Raw genomic sequence first — 20,793 nt, forward strand, 5'->3', positions numbered from 1 at the left:
AGTGTGCTTCCCTGTGATCAGGGATAATTAGGGTCTCCCTAGGGCAAGAACCCTTCCCGGTTGGGACTTGTGCTATATATTATGTCTCTGTCACATACTTTTTTATCTTATTATTTTCTCCTTGTATTGTAAGGGCCTGTTGTATTATCTTCATATCTATGGTGCATTTTTATGAATGTTTATTAAAAGTTATGTTCTAGAGTTTCATGCCCTCTGTGCAAAGTTTTTGATTAGCATGACTCCACAGTATAGATATTTTCAGCGATTTCCTATCCTAGCTATACGCTATCAATGTCCCGGATGGGAATATCCCTTTAAGGACAAATTGTCAAACTTTTCAGTGTGAACACTGTAGCACCTCGGTGTTGCAAGAAACTTGAGATGAGAAGATAAAATTGATGCAATAACTGTACTACTTGGGCGTGGATGAGATATAAGAAAACTAAAAACAGCAATCAAGGAGTAAAGTCAAAGGGTCGGCCAATCGGGTCTGACTTTTACACTCACAATGATAAAGCACTTTGTTACTTTGGGTAGCGGCTGATTGTTTTGTAATTTTTGGCTGATGGACGTGTTTTCTTTACGCCCTTGAGTATACAGTTTTAAAACAGGTTGCAAACGACATGAAAATAATTACCAGGTTAATTAGGGCCGTGATGACTTACGTCATGTGAATTCAAGGACGAGAATGAATTCCAACATATTCTGTAGCGCTGTACGGACGGGGCAGATTTACAAAGCCTGTAGAGGGCAGATGATAGATGTGGTGCAGGGATGAGCACTTTTCTCCGGCTCTATACCAGCTATTGGTTGGCTTACTGCTGCATTTTAGGACATGCCCGTTTCCTCTGAAGCCACAGCCTCTTTCCGTTAAGCTCCACCCATTCTCCAGGTGACACTAACATTTCTTTGAACCTAGATACTCCAAATGGGCAATTACATTACTAAATGTGGGCCATGGCGTCATCACTCACACAAAATCGCAGTATAAAGTGGGCCGGAGCACCACCATGCCCCGTGGACTATTACGGGACCAGCGAAGATCTGGCCTGTTTCCGGCATTAGTGCCGGGATTCTGCCGGACAAAAATTGCTATCTTCTTATAGCCTTTTCCTGCTTTGTAGGCCTCAATCATTTTCATTTTCAGAGTGTTAGGCATCTGCTTAGAAGAACCCATGGCTGCTGGTTTTTGGCACAAGGTTAGAGGAGTCTTGAAATTTGCATGACCTTGTGAACAAGCCTTAACCCTAACAGGCTATTTAGGGTCTATGACCTTGATCAAAGTTATCTGTGCGGTCACAGCTCCTTGGGTTCCCAAACTTTTGCAAGGCACTCCTTTCCTTTTTTTACTCTAAAATAGTTTAAAACCAAAATAATACCCTGATATTGCTTAAAACAGTGGTGCCCAACCATTTTCCATCTGAGGGCTGCACTAGACATGGGATAAATTTTGCGTACCAGAACCAGGTAGCTTTGCCAGAAAGAAATGCAAACACTGTGAGGGGGCACGTGTGAGCATTACTAAAATACATAATACGTAGGCCTTCAAATCTGCGTTGGAGGCTGCGTTTGGAGCCTCTGTTGCAGATTCTGTTGAAAGACCAGACAAAAAAGTCTTGTATGCAGCACTTCTGTGTCCGGTAAAAAGGATCCCGAACGGAAACTGAACGGATCCCATCATAGTCGGTGGAGTCTGTTCAGCTTTTTCCCTGTGGGGTGACAGGAGAAGGGGGGGGGGGGGGGAGAGCAGGGTCACTAGCGAGAGTGACAGGAGGAGGGGGGGGAGCAGGGTCACTAGCGGGGGCGACAGGAGGAAGGGGAAGCAGGGTCACTAGCGGGGGCGACAGGAGGAGGGGGAAGCAGGGTCACTAGCGAGAGTGACAGGAGGAGGGGGGGGAGCAGGGTCACTAGTGGGGTGACAGGAGGAGGGGGGAGCAGGGTCACTAGTGGGGTGACAGGGGGAGGGGGGAGCAGGGTCACTAGTGGGGTGACAGGGGGAGGGGGGAGCAGGGTCACTAGTGGGGTGACAGGGGGAGGGGGGGAGCAGGGTCACTAGTGGGGTGACAGGGGGAGGGGGGAGCAGGGTCACTAGTGGGGTGACAGGGGGAGGGGGAAGCAGGGTCACTAGTGGGGTGACAGGAGGAGGGGGAAGCAGGGTCACTAGTGGGGTGAGTGGAGGAGGGGGGAGCAGGGTCACTAGTGAGGTGACAGGAGGAGGGGGAGCAGGGTCACTAGTGGGGTGACAGGAGGAGGGGGAAGCAGGGTCACTAGTGGGGTGAGTGGAGGAGGGGGGAGCAGGGTCACTAGTGGGGTGACAGGAGGAGGGGGAAGCAGGGTCACTAGTGGGGCGACAGGAGGAGGGGGAAGCAGGGTCACTAGTGAGGTGACAGGAGGAGGGGGAGGAGGGTCACTAGTGAGGTGACAGGAGGAGGGGGAGCAGGGTCACTAGTGGGGTGACAGGAGGAAGGGGGAGCAGGGTCACTAGTGGGGTGACAGGAGGAAGGGGGAGCAGGGTCACTTATGGTTATAAGGGAAAATAATAGCATTCTTAATTCAGAATGCTTAGTAAAATAGTGATGGAGGGGTTAAAAAAAATAAAAAAATTATTTAACTCGCCTTAATCCACTTGTTCGTGCAGCTCGGCTTCTCTTCTTTCTTCTTCTTTGAGGAAAAGGACCTGTGGTGACGTCACTACGCTCATCACATGGTCTATCACCATGGTGATGGATCATATGCTGGACCATGTGATGAGCGCAGTGACATCACCACAGGTCCTTTTCCTCAAAGAAGAAGAAAGAAGAGAAGCCGGGCTGCGCGAACAAGTGGATAAGGCTCCATTCACACGTCCGTGATGTGTTGCGGACCCACAAATTGCGGGTCCGCAAGACACCAGCCCAGCACCCCCATAGAAATGCCTATTCTTGTCCGCAAGCTGCAGACAAGAATAGGACATGTTCTATCTTTTGCGGAGCTGCGGACCCGAAGATTGGGGCCGCGCTCCGCGGATGCAGACAGCACACTGTGTGCTGTCCGCATCCATTCCGTCCCCATAGAGAACGAATGGGTCCGCACCCAAAATCGCGGAACGGATGCGGAAACATTTTGCAGACGTGTGAATAGAGCCTTAAGGTGAGTTAAATTATTTATTTTAACCCCTCCAGCGCTATTGTACTATGCATTCTGTATTAAGAATGCTATTATTTTCCCTTATAACCATGTTATAAGGGAAAATAATAAAATCTACAGAGCACCGATCCCAAACCCGAACTTCTGTGAAGAAGTTCGGGTACCAAACATGCCGATTTTTCTCACGTGCGTGCAAAACGCATTCAAATGTTTTGTACTTGCACAGAAAAATTGCGCATTTTCCCGCTTTGTCCACATTACTGACAAGGATAGGACTATTCTATTAGGCCTCTTTCACATGAGTGTGACGGATAAAGTTCAGTGAAACTCGCACCATTTTGCAAGCAAGTTCAGTCAGTTTTGTCTGCAATTGCGTTCAGTTTTTTCCGCGCAAGTGCAATGCGTTTTTCACTGAAGCCCCATTCATTTCTATGGGGCCAGGGCTGCGTGAAAAACAGAATATAGAACATGCTGAGTTTTTCACGCAACGCAGAACTGATGCGTGAAAAACAAGGCTCCTGTACACAGAACCATTGAAATTAATGGGTCAGGATTCAGTGCGGGTGCTGTGCGTTCACGTCACGCATTGCACCCGCGTGGAAAACTCGCTTGTGTGAAAGGGGCCTTAGGGGGCAGCTGTTCCATTCTGCAAAATACGGAATGCACACGGACGTCATCTGTACTTTTTGCGGATCCGTGTTTTGCAGACCGCGAAATGCATATGGTCGTGTGCATGAGTCCTTATACTGATGACCTATTCTCAGGATAGGTCATCAGTATCTGATCGGTGGGGGTCCGACACCCGGGACCCCCGCCGATCAGCTGTTTGAGAAGGCAGCAGCGCTCCCGTGAGCCAAGCACAGCGCCGTACATTAAATAGTGGCCGTGCTTGGTATCGCAGCTCGGCCCCATTCACGTCAATGAGACTGAGCTGCGCCTAGGTCATGTGACCGTTGACTGTGATATCACATGGCCTAGGCAAAGCTGCGAGAAGGCCAAGGCGCTACTGCGAGCACCGCTGCTTCGCCCGGGTGACGGAGCCACCACCGATCAGATACTGGCGACCTATCCTGATGAAAATCAGTGTAAAACCGTGCATACGGCAAAGCGCTATTACACGCGCCACTATAATCCTCGCCAGTGGATTATTTTCGGAAAACGTCATCCAACGGAAATCTGGAAAAATCGTACAGCGGTATTGAACGGCTCATATCGTATGTACAATATGCAATTGTATTAACCCTTTGTAAACATATTGGTTCCAACCACGTAAACTTATCGCACAAGAAAATACGCGTAATTTATAACCCGCCACAAGGAAAATTGGTAATGGCGGCCGAACCATGAGAACATTAGCCCTTTTTACTCCACACAAGACAGGTAGCACCAGAAGCTGTGACCCTCTGACGTCTTATTCTCTTTGTTTTGCTTGTTCTACACTTGACAGGCTATAAACCTTCCCCAATCTTGAGGAAGTGACAGAAAGCAAACACTTGTCCTGTGCGGCCATTACTGAGGTGCCTGGCTCCCTTGGCCTCTGTACACACAGCACGCAGCTGCCCCTCACCCACCTCCTCCTCGCTCCGCTTCCCGAGGAGGATCATCTGGCACATTCTACCATGGTAACCACCCGTCACTTAGCAACAGAGCCGATCCCTCAGCCAATCAGCGAGCGCCCCTTGTATCCGACCAATAGGAAGGCGTCTCTACACCGAGGCCGTGGTGTCTACGCCGCCATTTTGACTCCGCTCAGACAAAAGAGAGGAAGCAGCCGAGAAGCCCGGACGAAGGAGAAGCTGAGGTAAAATAAACCGAGTCATTCACGTCTTTACCGTCCACATTATGTCTATAAATGTCTCGGTAGCATACAGGGGGCGGGGAGGGAGTAACCGGATGTTTGGTGTCGTCTTAATGGCTATTGGAGATATCAAGCCTTTCAGTTGCCGGGAGGACTACAAGTTACAGCATGCCATTGAATGGGTGGGTCATAGGGAGTGTGGAGTGTTGTGTTACATGGGGTTGTGGAACCATAAGTCTCAGGATGCCCAGAGGTACTGTCTTGACTGGGTATTCTGGGACTTGTAGTGCGAACGAGAAGCAGGATTGTGGCATTTTTGGGCTTTATGTGTCCACAAGTGGAGACTGTACTGTTCCCATAGGTTTCTATAGGGACCTTGTGTGACAGGTTCATGGGGGGGGAGGGGGTCGCCCCTTATAATAGAAATCAATGGAGAGCCGGATCCTAGTGTACTTACCGGCCTGATATGGTAGGAGCTGGTTCTGAGGAACCACAAAGCTCAGCAGGCCCATACATCTGCAGAGGAGGCTGTCATACAATTATATGACTGTTATAGAACGTATACACGTTGTGAGGTTTTTGCGCTGCTGACATGCGATGGGTACGACGCGGAAAATCCGATACACAGAGGCCCCCGGATGTCACAGGCATCCTCCATCTTGTGGGCTAGTGCAGTCGTCGATTGTTTGCACCTAACACGGTTACGTTGCACCACACTTCTATAGGGGGGGGAGTAGGGTCGCACAGTTTGATGCTTTTGCACCAGACGTCACTATGGCTAGTGACCATGTAGCACCAACCGTATGGGGGACGTGACAATATCATTGCGATAACTAATACCACCGTTCTGCGTCTTCTGCGGTCTGAGAACCTGGAATAAAGATAAAGTCGATGCTACTGACCTTGGATCACGTACGCAACGTACTGCGTCCTCATTGCCTTATAGGGGAAGGTGGTGCGTTAGGAATTTGTGGTATGTAACCGTTCCTTCTCATGTAGAGGAAGTTAATGTATTTTGATTCTCCATGTTTCTTTGCTGCCTTGATTCATTTTTCCATCACATTATTATACACTGCTGGTTTTCAGGGGTTACGACAACCCTGCACCCCAGGAGCCGTGGCCGTGCTTGCAGTAGGAAAAGGCCCTGGCCTTTCTGGTGTCGGGGGACCGTAGGAGCGCATGCACAGCAGCTCCCATCCCGGCCACCTTGTATCTGCGCTGCAGTGTTGGTTGTAATCCCTGGAAACAAGTAGTGGATAATTATAAATCCAGCCAGCAAGGCTAAATGCACACGATCAGGATTGCGTGCGGATTTTTATTCTATGAGAATTTGAAATTCTCAGTGAACACGATGCAGATTTTTTCCTGTGCGGATTTTGACCTGCGGTGCGGCTTTTTAAATCCGCAGCATGTCAATTTATTTTATTTTTCCTGAGCGGATTTTCTTCTTTCACTTAGTAAAATCCGCACCAATTGATGCGGACTGGCTGCACAGATTTGCCTGTGAACACCTTTGGATTTCAGTGCGGATGCTCTGCACATGAATCCTGAACGTGTGCATGTACCCCAAAGGAGGCAATATGGAGAATCACAATACATTGTGACCTTGGATTGACTTTATCTACATGATAAATGCTATTTGCTGAAGTGGCACGACCCCTTTAACTTCTGTTTCCTGTGTGTTTAGTGTCTTGCATGGCCTTTTGAGTAAGGGCTCATGCACACGACCGTATGTATTTTGCGGTCCGCAAAAAACGGATCAGCAGAAAATACGGATGATGTCCGTGTGTATTCCGTATTTTGTGGAACCGCACATCCGCCCCCCCAAATAGAACAGTCCTATCCTTGTCCGTAATGCGGACAATAATAAGACATGTTCTATTTATTTATTTATTTATTTATTTTACGGAACGGACATACGAAAATGGATTGCACACGTAGCAACTTCAGTTTTTATTTTTTTGTGGACTCAGTACGGAAAGAAAATACATTAGTGGGCATGAGCCCTAAGACAGAGTTTAAAATAGGGGTCCTAGGGGAACTACGCAGAGGGAACAGCTTTAGGCTATATGCACATGACCGTTGTTGGCGTCCGTGTGCGTTTCACAATTAGCGGAACGGCACGGTACAGCCATTGATATAACTGCCTATTCTTTTCCGTAAAATGGACAAGAATGGGACAGGTTATTTTTTTTTTTTTCTTGAGGACCACAGAACTGAGCAACGGATGCGGCCCCATTGAAGTGAATGGATCACAAAAACTGCTGCTCGGATGTGGACCAAAACAACGGTCGTGTGCATGTAGCCTTAGGGGCAGCTGCCCATTTTACCTTGAGGGGGGGGGGGGCCCTCTGGAGCTACTTGAGAGCAGAACATATAAGGCTCCATTCACACGTCCGCAGAATGGGTCCGCATCCGTTCCGCAATTTTGCGGTACGGGTGCGGACCCATTCATTCTCTATGGGGACGGAATGGATGCGGACAGCACACAGTGCTGAGAATAGGCATTTCTATGGGGCTGCCGGGCTGGTGTGTTGCGGACCCGCAATTTGCGAGTCCGCAACACATCAAGGACGTGTGAATGGAGCCTAAACCTGCCCTATCATGGACCTCGCAGGCTTGATTTTGGTAGTAACCAATTATACCCAATACACTGGATAGGGGAGAACTGCTAGGTCAGAAGGGGTCCCTAGCCCACCTTTTCAGTGGTTAATTATGCGCACCAACGCTCCATTCATCTGTGAGACCGAGAAAGTACAGCAATCAAAAGACAGGCTCTGTAACGCTCCACTGAAATGAGTAAGTCGGGACCTCTTCAATGCCCTAGACCACCCGGGACTTTACCGTTAACACTGTCACAAAGCACTGTCACCTCCAGAGCGGAATGAAGACTGAGGCAAACTGATGCAATCTGAGCAGATCCTTATCCATTCAGAATTCATTAGGGCAAAACTGATCTGTTCTGGACCTCTTGTGGGAGCCCATGACGGATCTCAGAAACAGAAAGCCAAAACGCCAGTGTGAGAGTAGACTAACATGTATATTTTAAAACTGAAAATGAAGTCAGGATCCCTGCTTTAATTGCTGCTTGAGCCCTCACTTTCTATAAAAGCGACCCTGACTACAAGTACCAGCATGCCCAGAGAGGGAGGCAGTGTTGAATAATAAATATGGAATATAAATATCTGTACGTGTGTTATATAAGGGACACCAATGACTCCAACAAATGATTACGTAAGCCTTATAGGGAGCAGAGGCATTGTGATTATTGGAAATCTCACATAACTCATATACTCCCCTTGCTTTGACTGTGTCTTCACCTCGGGCTTATATTATGGGTACATGTCTTGGCTCCGTGTTCATGTCAAGTATCAGATGTACCCTCTTCTAGGAGCCGTGTCCTCCGGGGGTGATAATGGCCTGTTCTGTCCGTGTCGTGATCTCTGTTCCAGGCTTTATGGCCCATGCCAAGCGAGTCCATAATGAAAAGGCATTGCACCGTGACCTGTCCTAACCCCGTCTCTGTCCTGGACGCTTGGCTAAGGTTTGGGACCTGCTATTTGTGCTCCTAAATAGAGAATATTAATTGCCGCGCCATCAATCTAGATTATGTATTATACAGCTTTACCCCTCACTATAAATGTCTGAGGCAGCTAATATTACATAAGGGGGCACAGCAGGTCAATGAAAACACGGGTATTTGCAGCATTGTTTCTGATCTTGGATTGTTATCATACAGAGCATACATCATTATGTAAAGAGCCCCATGGATAATCAGTTTCTGCCTTCAAGCATAACAAATGGCGTCAGCGTGTGCGGCACGAAAACTGCAGCAGCTGTGATTCTGCAAGTCCAGCAGAGCAAATGTACTGTGTTTTAGGTCTCTGGTCTGTAATTTAGGCCTCATGCACACGCAGTATTTGCGGCTTGGATGCGGACCCATTCACTTCAATCCGTGTGTTTCTGCATCCGTTGCTCCGTTCAGTGGTCCGCTAAAAAAATATATCCTGTCCTTGTCCATTTTGTGGACAAGAATAGGCCGTTGTATCAATGGCTGCCCGCACCTTTCCGAAAATTGCGGAACGCACATGGACGCCATCAGTGTTTTGCGGATCGGCAATTTGCAGATCGCAAAACACACAACGGTCGTGTGCATTAGGCCTTATTGGATAATTTATGCAGTATCTCTATTAAATACCCCTCTCATCTTCTTTATTTTTATTTTTTGTGGATCAGACTGCGCCTCACTTTCCTTCCTGGAGTGCACATATAAGAATGTTTGCAGATTTTCTATTTTTTAATTTTTCATGTCGCTGTCTATGTTTTGCAAAAATCAGATCTTGAAATCTTGCAGTTTTGCTGTGCGGAGGCATGGACCGAAAGTCCATGGAATGGCTTCCAAATGTTTCCGCAGGCTTCCTATCCGTGCCTCTACTCCGCAAAAAGTTAGGACATGTCCTATCTTTTGCTGTATCTTGCTGACCACGGGACTATTCAAGTCAATGGGTTCCGCATCCTTGATACAAAGTGAACACGGCTGGCGCCCGAGTTCTGCGCTACGCAACACGGTTGCCATATGGTGGTGTGAATGGGCCCTTAGGTGACACTTCCTGTTTCTTCTGTACCTTTTGTAGAGATTTCTTGTCAGCAGTCATCTCATTATAGTCACAGGCAGGAACATTAATGATGGGTAACCATTAGGGTCCATTCACACGTCCGTAAGTGTTCTGCAGATCCGCAAAACACTGACATGTGCATTCCAAATGTACTCCGTATGCATTCTGTGTCCGTTCCGTTGAAAGATAGAACATGTCCTATTATTGCCCGCAAATCACATTCTGTGAAAAACAGACCGCAGAACACTGAAAAGGCCATATGGTCGTGTGAAAGAGGCCTTAGGGTCCATTCACACGTCCGTGTGTGTTTTGCAACATGACACCAGCAATGTGCGTTCCGCATTTTGCGGACCGGACATCGCTGGCACTTAATAGAAAATGCCTATTCTTGTCCGCAATTGCGGACAAGAATAGGACATGTTCAATTTTTTTCGGGAACGGAATTGCGGACCCGGAAGTGCGGATCTGCAATTCCTGATCTGTGCTGCCCCATAGAAATGAATGGGTCCGCAATTCTGTTCCACAAAATGCTGAACGAAATTGCGGACATGTGAATGGACCCGAAATAGAATACATGGAATCCACAGCTCAGCTCTTCTCCCTCCCTGCACAGTGTTCTAGTCAAAGCGTGACTACAACACTCTTCCATAGAAGTCAATCATCTCCAATCTATGGGGTTCCTATGGACGATGTGTCTGAGCTTTACTGACCTCGGATTGCTTTAGCAACGAGCGACTGTTACTTCAATGAATCTGGCTTTACTTGTAATTACACAAGGCTATTGCAGGCCAAATACCAGCACATTAAAAGGTTTGTCCAGCACTAGAAAAACATATCTGCTTTCTTCCAAAAAAAAACAGCACCACCGCCGTCCATGGATTGTGTCAGGTGTTGCAGCTCAGCTCCATTGGAGTCAATAGAGCAGAACTGCAATGCTGCACACAACCTGTGGACATGGGGGGTGCTGTTTTAGAAAGAAGACAGACATGTTTTTATAATCCTGGATATCTGATTACTACAGATATATCTATAGAGCTTCTTCTTGCTTGGTCACCGGCATGCACAGCATTTTGTCCTTCCTGCTGCAGACATCACATTGTCAGCCCAGTTTGCAGACTTTCACCGAGATCAAATGATTGTCACCTGACATCTGTAGACAGTCTTCAACATGACGGACTGGCTTTCAAAGTCTCAGTGCCAGATATAGAAAGGAGCGCTGCGAATTCACTGAGGCTTCACAGGGCATGGACTGCATGGGGGAGGGGTTCGTATTTATTAGCCGCACATAGCTCACATTTAATAGACTTGTCTGCAGGCAGATATGCTTTAAAGGGAACCTGTCTTGTTGAACATAGGAAGTCACTTACGAACAGATTTACACCACTTTTTGGCATCTCTACATAACTAAGGGCACTTTCACACTTAAGTTAAAGTTTTTTCGGTATCGAGTTCTGTCCTAGGGGCTCGATACCGGGAAAAAAATGATCAGTTTTATCCTAATGCATTCTGAATGGAGAGCAATCCGTTTAGGATGTCTTCAGTTCAGTCACTCTTGCGGTATTTGGCCGGAGAAAATACCGCAGCATGCTGCCATATTTTCTCTGTCCAAAATTCTGGAACAATTGCCAAAATGCCGGCATTATTTTCCATTTAAATGCACCAATGTGGGAAATAAAATACCGGATCCATCTACAAATGCTATCCATTTGCATACGGATTTCCGGATCCGGCAGACAGTTCCGGCGACTGAACTGCCTTCCGTAATCCAACAACGCAAGTGTGAAAGTACCCTTAGGCGTATGAACCGCCAGAGCAGGAGGGACGAAGAATGACCTCTAACTCGCCGGTATACATAAATGTCCTCCATAGTGTTTGAGCTGCAGCCAGCATGTTAGGCCTCATTCACACATACGTGGATTTTCATGGATCACGGTCCGTGAAAACCCGTCCTGCTGAGTGCACAATCATATAGATCATAGGAGTGTATTACTGGACAACTAATCTTTATTGTTTATACTAAAAAGAACATATAAGTCTAGGGATCGAACAATTAAAACTATCAGGAAGCGGTCATGAACGGGATATCAGTCTTTGTGGCTTAAGATGTACTTCACTTCTTACACTAATGTGACCCTAAAAGGGTTTAGATCGCACACTAAATGCCAGCATATGTCAATTCAAAATCCCTACACAGCCTTCCTGCCTAAAAACTGAAGCCTGCTTCAGTTTTTAGGCAGGAATGCTGTGTAGGGATTTTGAATTGACATATGCTGGCATTTAGTGTGCGATCTAAACCCTTTTAGGGTCACATTAGTGTAAGAAGTGAAGTACATCTTAAGCCACAAAGACTGATATCCCGTTCATGACCGCTTCCTGATAGTTTTAATTGTTCGATCCCTAGACTTATATGTTCTTTTTAGTATAAACAATAAAGATTAGTTTTAACGTACTGCCGGTGAGGTTGCAAAAACACGCTAAGGTCCTAGAGACCACCTGATTTTTCCTTTCCTGTTCGATTGGTAGCGTGGCAACCTCCTGTGGGATCCATTTGTTTGTCAAAAATAGTATTACTGGACAACGGCACGAAGTGCAGGGCATCATAGCAACCAATGACGCCGTGCACTCGGCAGGACGGGTTTTCACAGACCATGGTCCATGAAAATCCACGTATGTGTGAATGAGGCCTTATAGAGAAGGAGGAGCGGAGCAGATCAATATGTAGTTTTGTAGAAAAATATTCAGCCTAAGGCCACTTGCACACGACCTTATGTATTTTGCGGAATGGAACAGCCGGCCCCTAATAAAACAGCACTATGCTTGTCCGTAATGCGGACAATAAAAGGACGACATCTATTTATTTGCGATAAGGAAACGTAATGTACACAGAGTACCTTCTGTTTTTTTTTGCGGACCCATTGATATGAGTTGACTTCCAGTTCATTCTGGGCTTTGAAGTCCAGAAGGCGGTCCTCTCCGTGATTGCCAGCCTTCTGTCTATGACTCTGCATACAAGGATAGCTGTCAGTCACTGATAGGACCGCCTCCTTGGCTTCAAAGATCATAATTTAAATGAGTAAATTATACTGAATCTTTTCCTACAAACTAACTACTTGCATTCTCCATGTAATAACAATTTGGGGACGACATCTTGTATTAGGCCTTTAACATTCCAGCTAGAATTATGAATAAATTACTAGCAGTCTGCAATAAAAGTCCATCTTGATGTTACATAGTCTTACACTGACAACACTGATTAGATAGTGTCAGACTGTGCAGGGGACCCCCCCCCCCCAAACTGGTATAACCCATCTGGACCTTCAGTGCAAACTGCTAGTAATCCGTTCATAACTTGGTAAAGGAATAACACAACATTGTCATGTGTTTGCGGTCTGTGTGCTGCCATTTTCTTTTCCCCTTTTGTTGAAATGTCCAATTGAATACTGTAGAAAAGAATACTAAATGTTTTATCTTTTTTGTGAGACAACTGCTGTTCGCTGTTTTTTTTTTTTTTTTGCGGCCCAGTTAAAATGAGTAGTTCCCCATCCAATCATCTGCATGATCCTGAACAGACATTTCAGGAGCCGTGACAGATCCTCTTCAAGTAGTTTGCTTCTCTTGCTAAAAATGCACCCAAAAAAAGCATGCCCTCTGTACTAATACGGTTAACGTCTGCGGAGGAGACCTGTGGTTTCCGGTTTGTAATCTGTCAAAGCCTTCAGCTCACATTCAAATAACTCCTCAAACAAAACTGCTAATGCTGAGTCTGGTCGGTGGGATCTTTTACTTTCTATCCTTCCTATGAAATGACGATACATGGCCAACTGAGGTCTCCTATGAAAATGAATGCAAATGCAGAACTGGGGCGCACGGTCAGAGCAGCAGATATGACTTTGCTCCTATACATTTGCTATGCAAGCCAGTTTTGCACTCTGTTGCCAGTAGCTTTTGCAGAGAAGTTTTACATGTTTGTTTCCATAACTGCCTGACAAACGATGGATGTTCCTGCAGCAGATTACTGCTAATCCCGCCAGGTGTCTGTCTGCAAAATACACTCGGGAACAAAGCTCGTTAATGAGTCTGTAGAGCTGGGGGACATATTGGCAAATCTTTGACGTACTGAGAATCTCTGGTCATTCTCTTTGTAAGGTCTCATGCACACGACAGTTGTTTTTCTCGGCCTCCGATTCCGTTTTTTTTTGCGGATAGGATGGGGACCCATTCATTTCATTTCATCCGTTTGTGTTCCGCGTCTGTTTTCCGTGTTTGCCTTCAGCCCAAAAAATTGTGCATGTCCTACTTTTTTCACATTTGAGGACAAGGATAGGCATTTATTACAAGGGATCTGTGGAAAAAAACTCACAATTTGCGGATGCAAAAAACAACTGTCGTGTTCATGAGGCCTAATACACAGCCAGATTTTGCTGACTATTCACTGTGGGTTTCACCCCTGCTACATTGTAAGGTGCGAAATCTGTAGGTCAGTTTTCCATGCGTTTACCTGCTACTGTAATCCGCTGCAGATTTTACCTGCTTTAGGTCCTCATTCAGATACCGGCCGTGTGCATTCCACAACCTGCGGACCGCACATGGCCGCCGCCATAATAGAAAATGCCTATTGTTGTCCGCGGACAAGATTAGGAACATGCCCTTTCCTCCGCTGAGCCACGGAACCATGGATGCCGACTGCTGCTTGTTGCACGCCGTGTTGTCCACATCTTTTGCAGCCCCATTGAAATGAATAGGTCCGCTAAATTGCGGTATGAGTTGTGGACCCATTCATACGGCCGTCTGAGTGAGGCCTTAATCTGAAGGTAAAATTGTACAGCAATACCGTCTGGAGTCAGTGGTAGACCCCCTTTTATTGCGCTTCTAGCTGTTCTATACACCCGCTTTATAATTATTATTTTTTTTCTGAGCCAAAATAAGCAGGGGATCCATACATGTTTCAAACGCAGGCTGCCATAAAACAATGACTTGTATTTACTACTGCTCATTTTTTCCCTTAGTTATTGACTTCACAGCAAGGACAAACTGATCTTTCGGATGACCTGCCAAAATCAGTGAATTGCCACAACAAACTCCTGAGTTGACATTCATCAGTCTCCACCTAAATTCCCCATTCTAGGTGGAGCTGCTTTTTGTGTTTTGATTTGGTCTTTTTTTATAGTGTTAACGGCAAATGGTAATGATCTTGCTTAGAGAAAACACATCACATCTATGTAGGTTAAATCCTAATTGCCGTTTGGTGTTCTAAGTAGGTCACTTCCATGTAAATACTGCAAATCGGTGATGTCCCCTCTTCCGGGTAGCTCTAAAAAAGGACCTTTTTATGATGACAGGGGAATTATCAGGTGTTGTTAGGAACACTCTTTCCAGATATTTGCCCTATAAGATGGCGCCAATTGCCCCATGTACGAGCAAACGGTCGCTCATCTGGTGAAAACATAGTTGATGTGGATACTAACCGTAAATCAGTGTTTCTGGGCTGCAGATCGTCCAGTGTAACCAGTGAGCTCCTGCCCAGAAACAATGAATCTGTATGGAGACAAAGCAAATTCTCTGCTGCATGCAAGTGCAGCTCTCACCTCTACTCAAAATCAAGCAATTATCGGAAACAAATAGGTCGTCAATTTTAGATTTGTCGAGGTCTGCATCTCAGCACCTCCGCTGATCAGCTGGTTGAAGGGGTTGCAGCGCTAATGTGAGAGCTTCGTTCTCTTAACCGGCGCGCCATCTGCGTCGTAGTCGTGGTGCCGGGAAATGACGTCTCCCTCTTACTTGATTGGGACGAACATCTTCTAATTACACTGTACCGCCACTGCAGTGTGGATGGCGTGCAGGTAGATGTCGATGCAGTTCTCATACTGAGGCTGCAGCCTCTTCAAACATCTGATTGGTGGGGGGTGACGAGAGGATGGGTCATCAATTTCATAAAACCGGAATACCCCTTTAGGCTACCTGCACACACAGTTACAGGTAGGCTAAACGGAAAATCCGTGCAGATTTCTGTGCGTTTCAAAACCAAATCGGCAGCAAAAACTGCAAGTGTTACCTGCGGTTTTTAATGCAGATTTTACGTGGTTTTGCCACAAATCTCACCCTTGCATTGAAAACAACAAAATCTGCAGCAAAGAATTGACAGGTTGTGGATTTCAAAATCTTCACGGCATGTCCATTTCTGCTCAGAGGTTTGTCTGATCTCATACACTTTGCTGGTGCTGTGTTGCGCTGCAGTTTTTCCGCACCAAATCGGCAACATATGCAGGTAGCCTTAAGGTATGTACGTGTCCATGTAGCGACCAAAAACTACCCCTGAGTACTGTTTAACTGCAAAATTGTGCATACGTTATGGGTCAATTTAAAAATTGCGTGGTGATTCGCGTTAAAATCGCATGTCTGCTGTTTTACCCGCAGCCTGTGTCAATTATCTAAAGATTGTCAGCTGTGTGTGTGAGTATGATTATAAGGCGTTTGCTCCCCGTTGACTGCGGTGAATGAGGAGAGGAGGGTTGTAGGGTTCCTGTCGTGCCACACTGATTGCTAAATGGAAGATATGTCCCTATGCATTGTCATGGCAGGAGCCACGCTGATGGATTGTCTCACTGAGGTCCTATTTTCAGTCCTTCTAGCCTTGTTCTGCAGTATTATTACCCTCTGTTCCTGCCGCTTTCACTGCCTCTCATACGTATAGCTGTCACCCATGTGCTAAGGATATAGCCGGTTTAGGATTTTGCCTGCATTATAGATCTAGCTGTCTAATCCCCTACTAATAACAGTTGCTATTTTAAAGACGAGCTAATTGAACATCAAGGGGTATCTTTCAACAAATGTAAAATGAGATGTGTATATGGCGCCATGTTAACCATCCGAAATTGCATCCTAGCGTGACCGGTGGTTCATTCTGTACCAAAGCTGGCCATACACATCATACGGTCAGCAAATAATGTGTATGGATTGGGCATCCCAGGTGACTGCCACTGAAGGAATAGGGATTGAGCATGTTGCATTTTAACATAGCCCATCATTTGTTCTCAACGAGGATAAGCGGTGCAGTCAGATGCGCTTGGAAGTGGGAATGGATGGGAATTGGAACAATTAAATTGAAGTTTCTTAGCAGATCTTGGCCTCTCTTGAGATCAGTTGTACCTTTTGGTGTCTTAAAGGAACTTACCATCCCCCTTCCATTGACACTAATATGCACATTCAGGTGAATGTTATGTCAAAGGGCTTGTCATTGTTTTTAATCGTTGTCTAAAATGATAGCAAATAAACCATCAGCCAAAAACAAGTATTTTGCAATTACGGGGATTTGTTAAAGGGAACCTGTCGGGGCAGAACAGCAGGGACTCTCTCCAGTGCTCACTTGGCAGTATAACACTTCAGGATGGATGGAGCCTGGATGTCAGAGAGTAACTGCATCTCCTGTTCTTCAAGAAACAGAACTGCAGTGTGAATTCTGCTCAGGTTCAAGATTCTGATTATTTCAAAAGTGTCACGTTTTAGTCAATTTCAGGCCAGTCGACAGGGTAACTGGTTGCAAATTTTGCTGCACACTTCACCCCTAAGCACTGCTAAAGGTAAAATGACCAGTGGATGTTTGCAGTATACTGACAGGTTGTGGATTTCAAACTCCCACACCTCAAGCTAAAGCGGCATTATGGTGGAACTTGTTACAAGTCATTCCCTATCTGCAGAATAGGGGACAACTATTAGATCGGTGGTTGTCCTGCTCTTCGCCGCAGCCTGTGGCTGAGCTTTTGAGAAATCGTAACCACTTATAGCCAGCCGAGATAGCCATAGACCACCATTCTCAGAGATCTTCTAATGGGACCCCTGCATGATACCTGCTTGCCGTTGGAATGTCATCTTGGCTGTTGTGACGACCAGCACGTAGTTGCGTTTCCCTAAGCTCTATGTGAGATCGGCCTGGAGACCCCATCTAAGGGCCAGTAACACGTCTGCACCCCCATGAGCTGCTTGGAATTTGGGAAACCTTGTTGTAAGGGGATGAAAGGGCTCCCTGATTTTTCTCAGCACCACATCAAAGATCATCAATAAAAATAAAACAAGTTGTCTTAAAACCGCATCATTTAGTTCTAGGTTACGGGGGGGGGGGGGGGGGGGGAGAAACGTCAGTGACGAAACCTAGCGCCTACAATTCCCATACGGAGGGTTTCTCTCGCATGTTGACTCTCCCGGCTGCTAGGATACAGATATGTCAGGAGCAGATTCTACCTTGCACTAATGCAATTATCCCCCATGGGACTGTATGATCTGTGTCGATACAAGAGCCACTTCCTAAGACAAATAACACGCGGCCGTCCCCTGTGATATCGATGTGTCAACGCTTGTAGGGACAGAAAGTAATATTAGATGTTCTGTAATCTGTACCTGCCATCACTGCAAACTTAATGATCTGTAAGGATACCAAAGATACAGGCAAAAAAAACTACCTAAAGGGAAACTCCATTGCAAGAATTCAAGGCAGGCGGAAGTGCAATGCTAACTCGTTTACAGAGCAGACCACATACCTTATCAGCCATCGACCACAGCCTGCTGAAGGCTGAAAAACAATGCATGAGAATTACAGAACAGAAACCTACACCGCTTCATGTTGTGTCTACACAGAAAAAACATACAAACCCTTTAGGGTGCCTGCACACGAGTGCGGGTACACCAACATAAAATCTGTGCACGTTTCCGTGTGGGTTTCAATGAGTTTCCGCACATAAACGGCAATTTCTAGTTGCGGATTTGATGTAGTTTTGTCAGATATAATTGACAGACGGTTGTATTATCTGTAACGGAAGCGTTTTTGCTGTACACTGCCGGATCCAGCAAAAAGCGCTAGTGTAAAAGTCGCCTAAACCACACAAACGGCGCCACCGCCTCACACTGTATTCAATCTGCTTCAGAATGAGCCCCAAAGCTGGCCAGAGATAACGGTCAGCCGAAAGCCCTGTAAACGATAAGTTCTACAGCCTGGAGACCGGACCACAGCTTTCAAGCTGAACAGGCAAGTCATGACTGACAGCGGTCGTCAGGCAGTTTGCCCCATAGCAACCAGTCTGTTTCAGATCATAATGGCCTTCATCTCAGAGCAGAACTGCACTGAAATGAGGGCAGACAGAACCAACCCACTGTTATAATAGAAAGTAATTTTCGCTGACTTGTGGGTCCAGTGTTTAGTGTTTTGCGATCCGCACTTTACCACTTTTTAATACTGGGACACATTATTAGGGCACGGTACGCCCTGCAAGAAATGGGGAAAGGACTTCCTTGTGGACTTAAAGGGATTCTGTCACATCTTTTTACCCTATAGAGATACGGACATGCACGGCTAGATCGCCGCTAGCATGTCCGCAATATACCTGTCCCATATGTCTGTGTGGTTTTTTTGAGTGTAAAAAATGATTTTATAGATTTGTCAACCAGCCTGGTAAGGAGACCAAGGGGCTGCACTAACCCTTCTGGAGCCCAGCACCGCCTGTAACCACGAATCTCCTCTTTGCTCACGAAGTCAGATCGCCGTAATCTCGTGATGCGTGAGGTAGCGCATGCGCAGTGTCGGCATAGTGTTCCTTCTCTGTGCTGGCATCAGCCTCAGGGGGAAGGAACTGCGCATGTGCGAGCTCGCGCACCGAGAGATTATGGCAATCTGACTTCGTGAGCAAGGAGCAGATTCGTGGATATAGGCGGTGCTGGGCTCCTTCACAGGGGGGCATGGCTGGGCTCCAGAACGGTTAGTTCAGCCTCTTGGGCTCCTTACCAGGCTGATTGACATATCTAGAAAATCATTTTTTACACTCAATAAAACCACACAGGCATATGGGACGGGTATATTGCGGACATGCTAGCGGCGATCTAGCGCTGCATTTCCGCATCTCTATAGGGTAAAAAGAGGTGACAGAATCCCTTTAATGTTGTAATTATCTGTGTGATAGCTCCCCGACAAACACAGTGATTACTGTATGTCATGACAGCACTACATGATGACTATATTCTGCCATGCTTGTGATGTAAGTGGAATGGAATGTCACGGTGAAACTGTGATGTCATCGTCAGCTGACTGATGACTTCACAGCACTGTTTATCTCCTTTTTTTGATAGAAGATGAAGAGGTAGGGGGAGAACCCTCTTGTAGCAATGCCATTGCCTTTGCTGTAATCTGGAGTAAATCTCCAGTTTGTGCACTTTAATTAGTGCTGGGGCAAGGTCCTGTATCATAGTATATCCATGGTCCTGTATCATAGTATATCCATGGTCCTGTATCATAGTATATCCATGGTCCTGTATCATAGTATATCCATGGTCCTGTATCATAGTATATCCATGGTCCTGTATCATAGTATATCCATGGTCCTGTATATCCATGGTCCTGTATCATAGTATATCCATGGTCCTGTATCATAGTATTATCCATGGTGTGTTACCAAGCCCAGGAATTGCTCCCTGTGTAATGCCATGGACTGTAGTTGACCATAAAAGTCACACATACTAGTTGTCAGGCAGAGGTATGTCAGCAACCTGGCGGATGGCGGAGCTATTTATGTCAGGAGTCCAAATTATTGTATTATACAGAAGAAATACATGGAGCTGCTGCAAGACCATTGTGGGAAATATCAATTAATCGAATTAAGTCTGATTCAATGTATAATATATAAACCGTCATTCTTAGTGAGCGTTCACAGACCTGTGACTCATATATCGGATGGTTGGTAATAGGCGATTCCTCCTTCAACGCTGTGAACATTACGTTGCATTGCCTAATTCCAACTACACTGAAGAGAGGACAGACAGAGGTCCTCCTCCGAGAGAGCCGCCACTGTCCTTGTAATGAGGTAACTTTGTCAATGGTCTTCATTAAAGATTTCCTATCGTTTTGTGTCTACAGCTACCGTGCAGACTTGGGTCTCCGTGGTAACAGACAACAAACAGCTCCTGTGTAGTCTGACCCTACAGTTATACCCCTGTCCTTTTGTCCCCTACTTCTTCCTAAGGCCTCATGCATGCGACCGTATTTTGCATCCGTGTGCGATCCACATTCTTCGTGGACAGACCCGTTCATTTCCATGGCAGCACACAGATGTGATATTGTATATCTGGTATATTTTGCATTTCGGAGCATCCGCTGCTCCCTCGGCATCGGGGTTGTTTGTGAAGTAAAATTGCAGCCTTTGGACACGGTTTGCGCACAGTAATGTTACAGGATGATGCAGTCAGAGCTCAGATGGCCACAAATGAAAAGCAGAT

At 46.2% G+C, this 20,793-nt stretch overlaps 1 protein-coding gene across 1 annotated transcript in view; it reads left to right on the plus strand.

Moving 5' to 3' along the window:
* Positions 1-4,863: 4,863 nt before the first annotated feature.
* The window catches only part of IP6K2 (inositol hexakisphosphate kinase 2), a 29,955-nt gene continuing 14,025 nt past the window's right edge, over positions 4,864-20,793 (plus strand). The window contains exon 1 of the mRNA XM_044281104.1: positions 4,864-4,927. The gene's annotated coding sequence lies outside the window, so the exon portion shown is untranslated. The remainder of the gene's footprint in view (positions 4,928-20,793) is intronic.

Source organism: Bufo gargarizans, chromosome 2 (genome assembly GCF_014858855.1).
Source record: "Bufo gargarizans isolate SCDJY-AF-19 chromosome 2, ASM1485885v1, whole genome shotgun sequence".
Taxonomy (NCBI): Eukaryota; Metazoa; Chordata; class Amphibia; order Anura; family Bufonidae; genus Bufo; species Bufo gargarizans.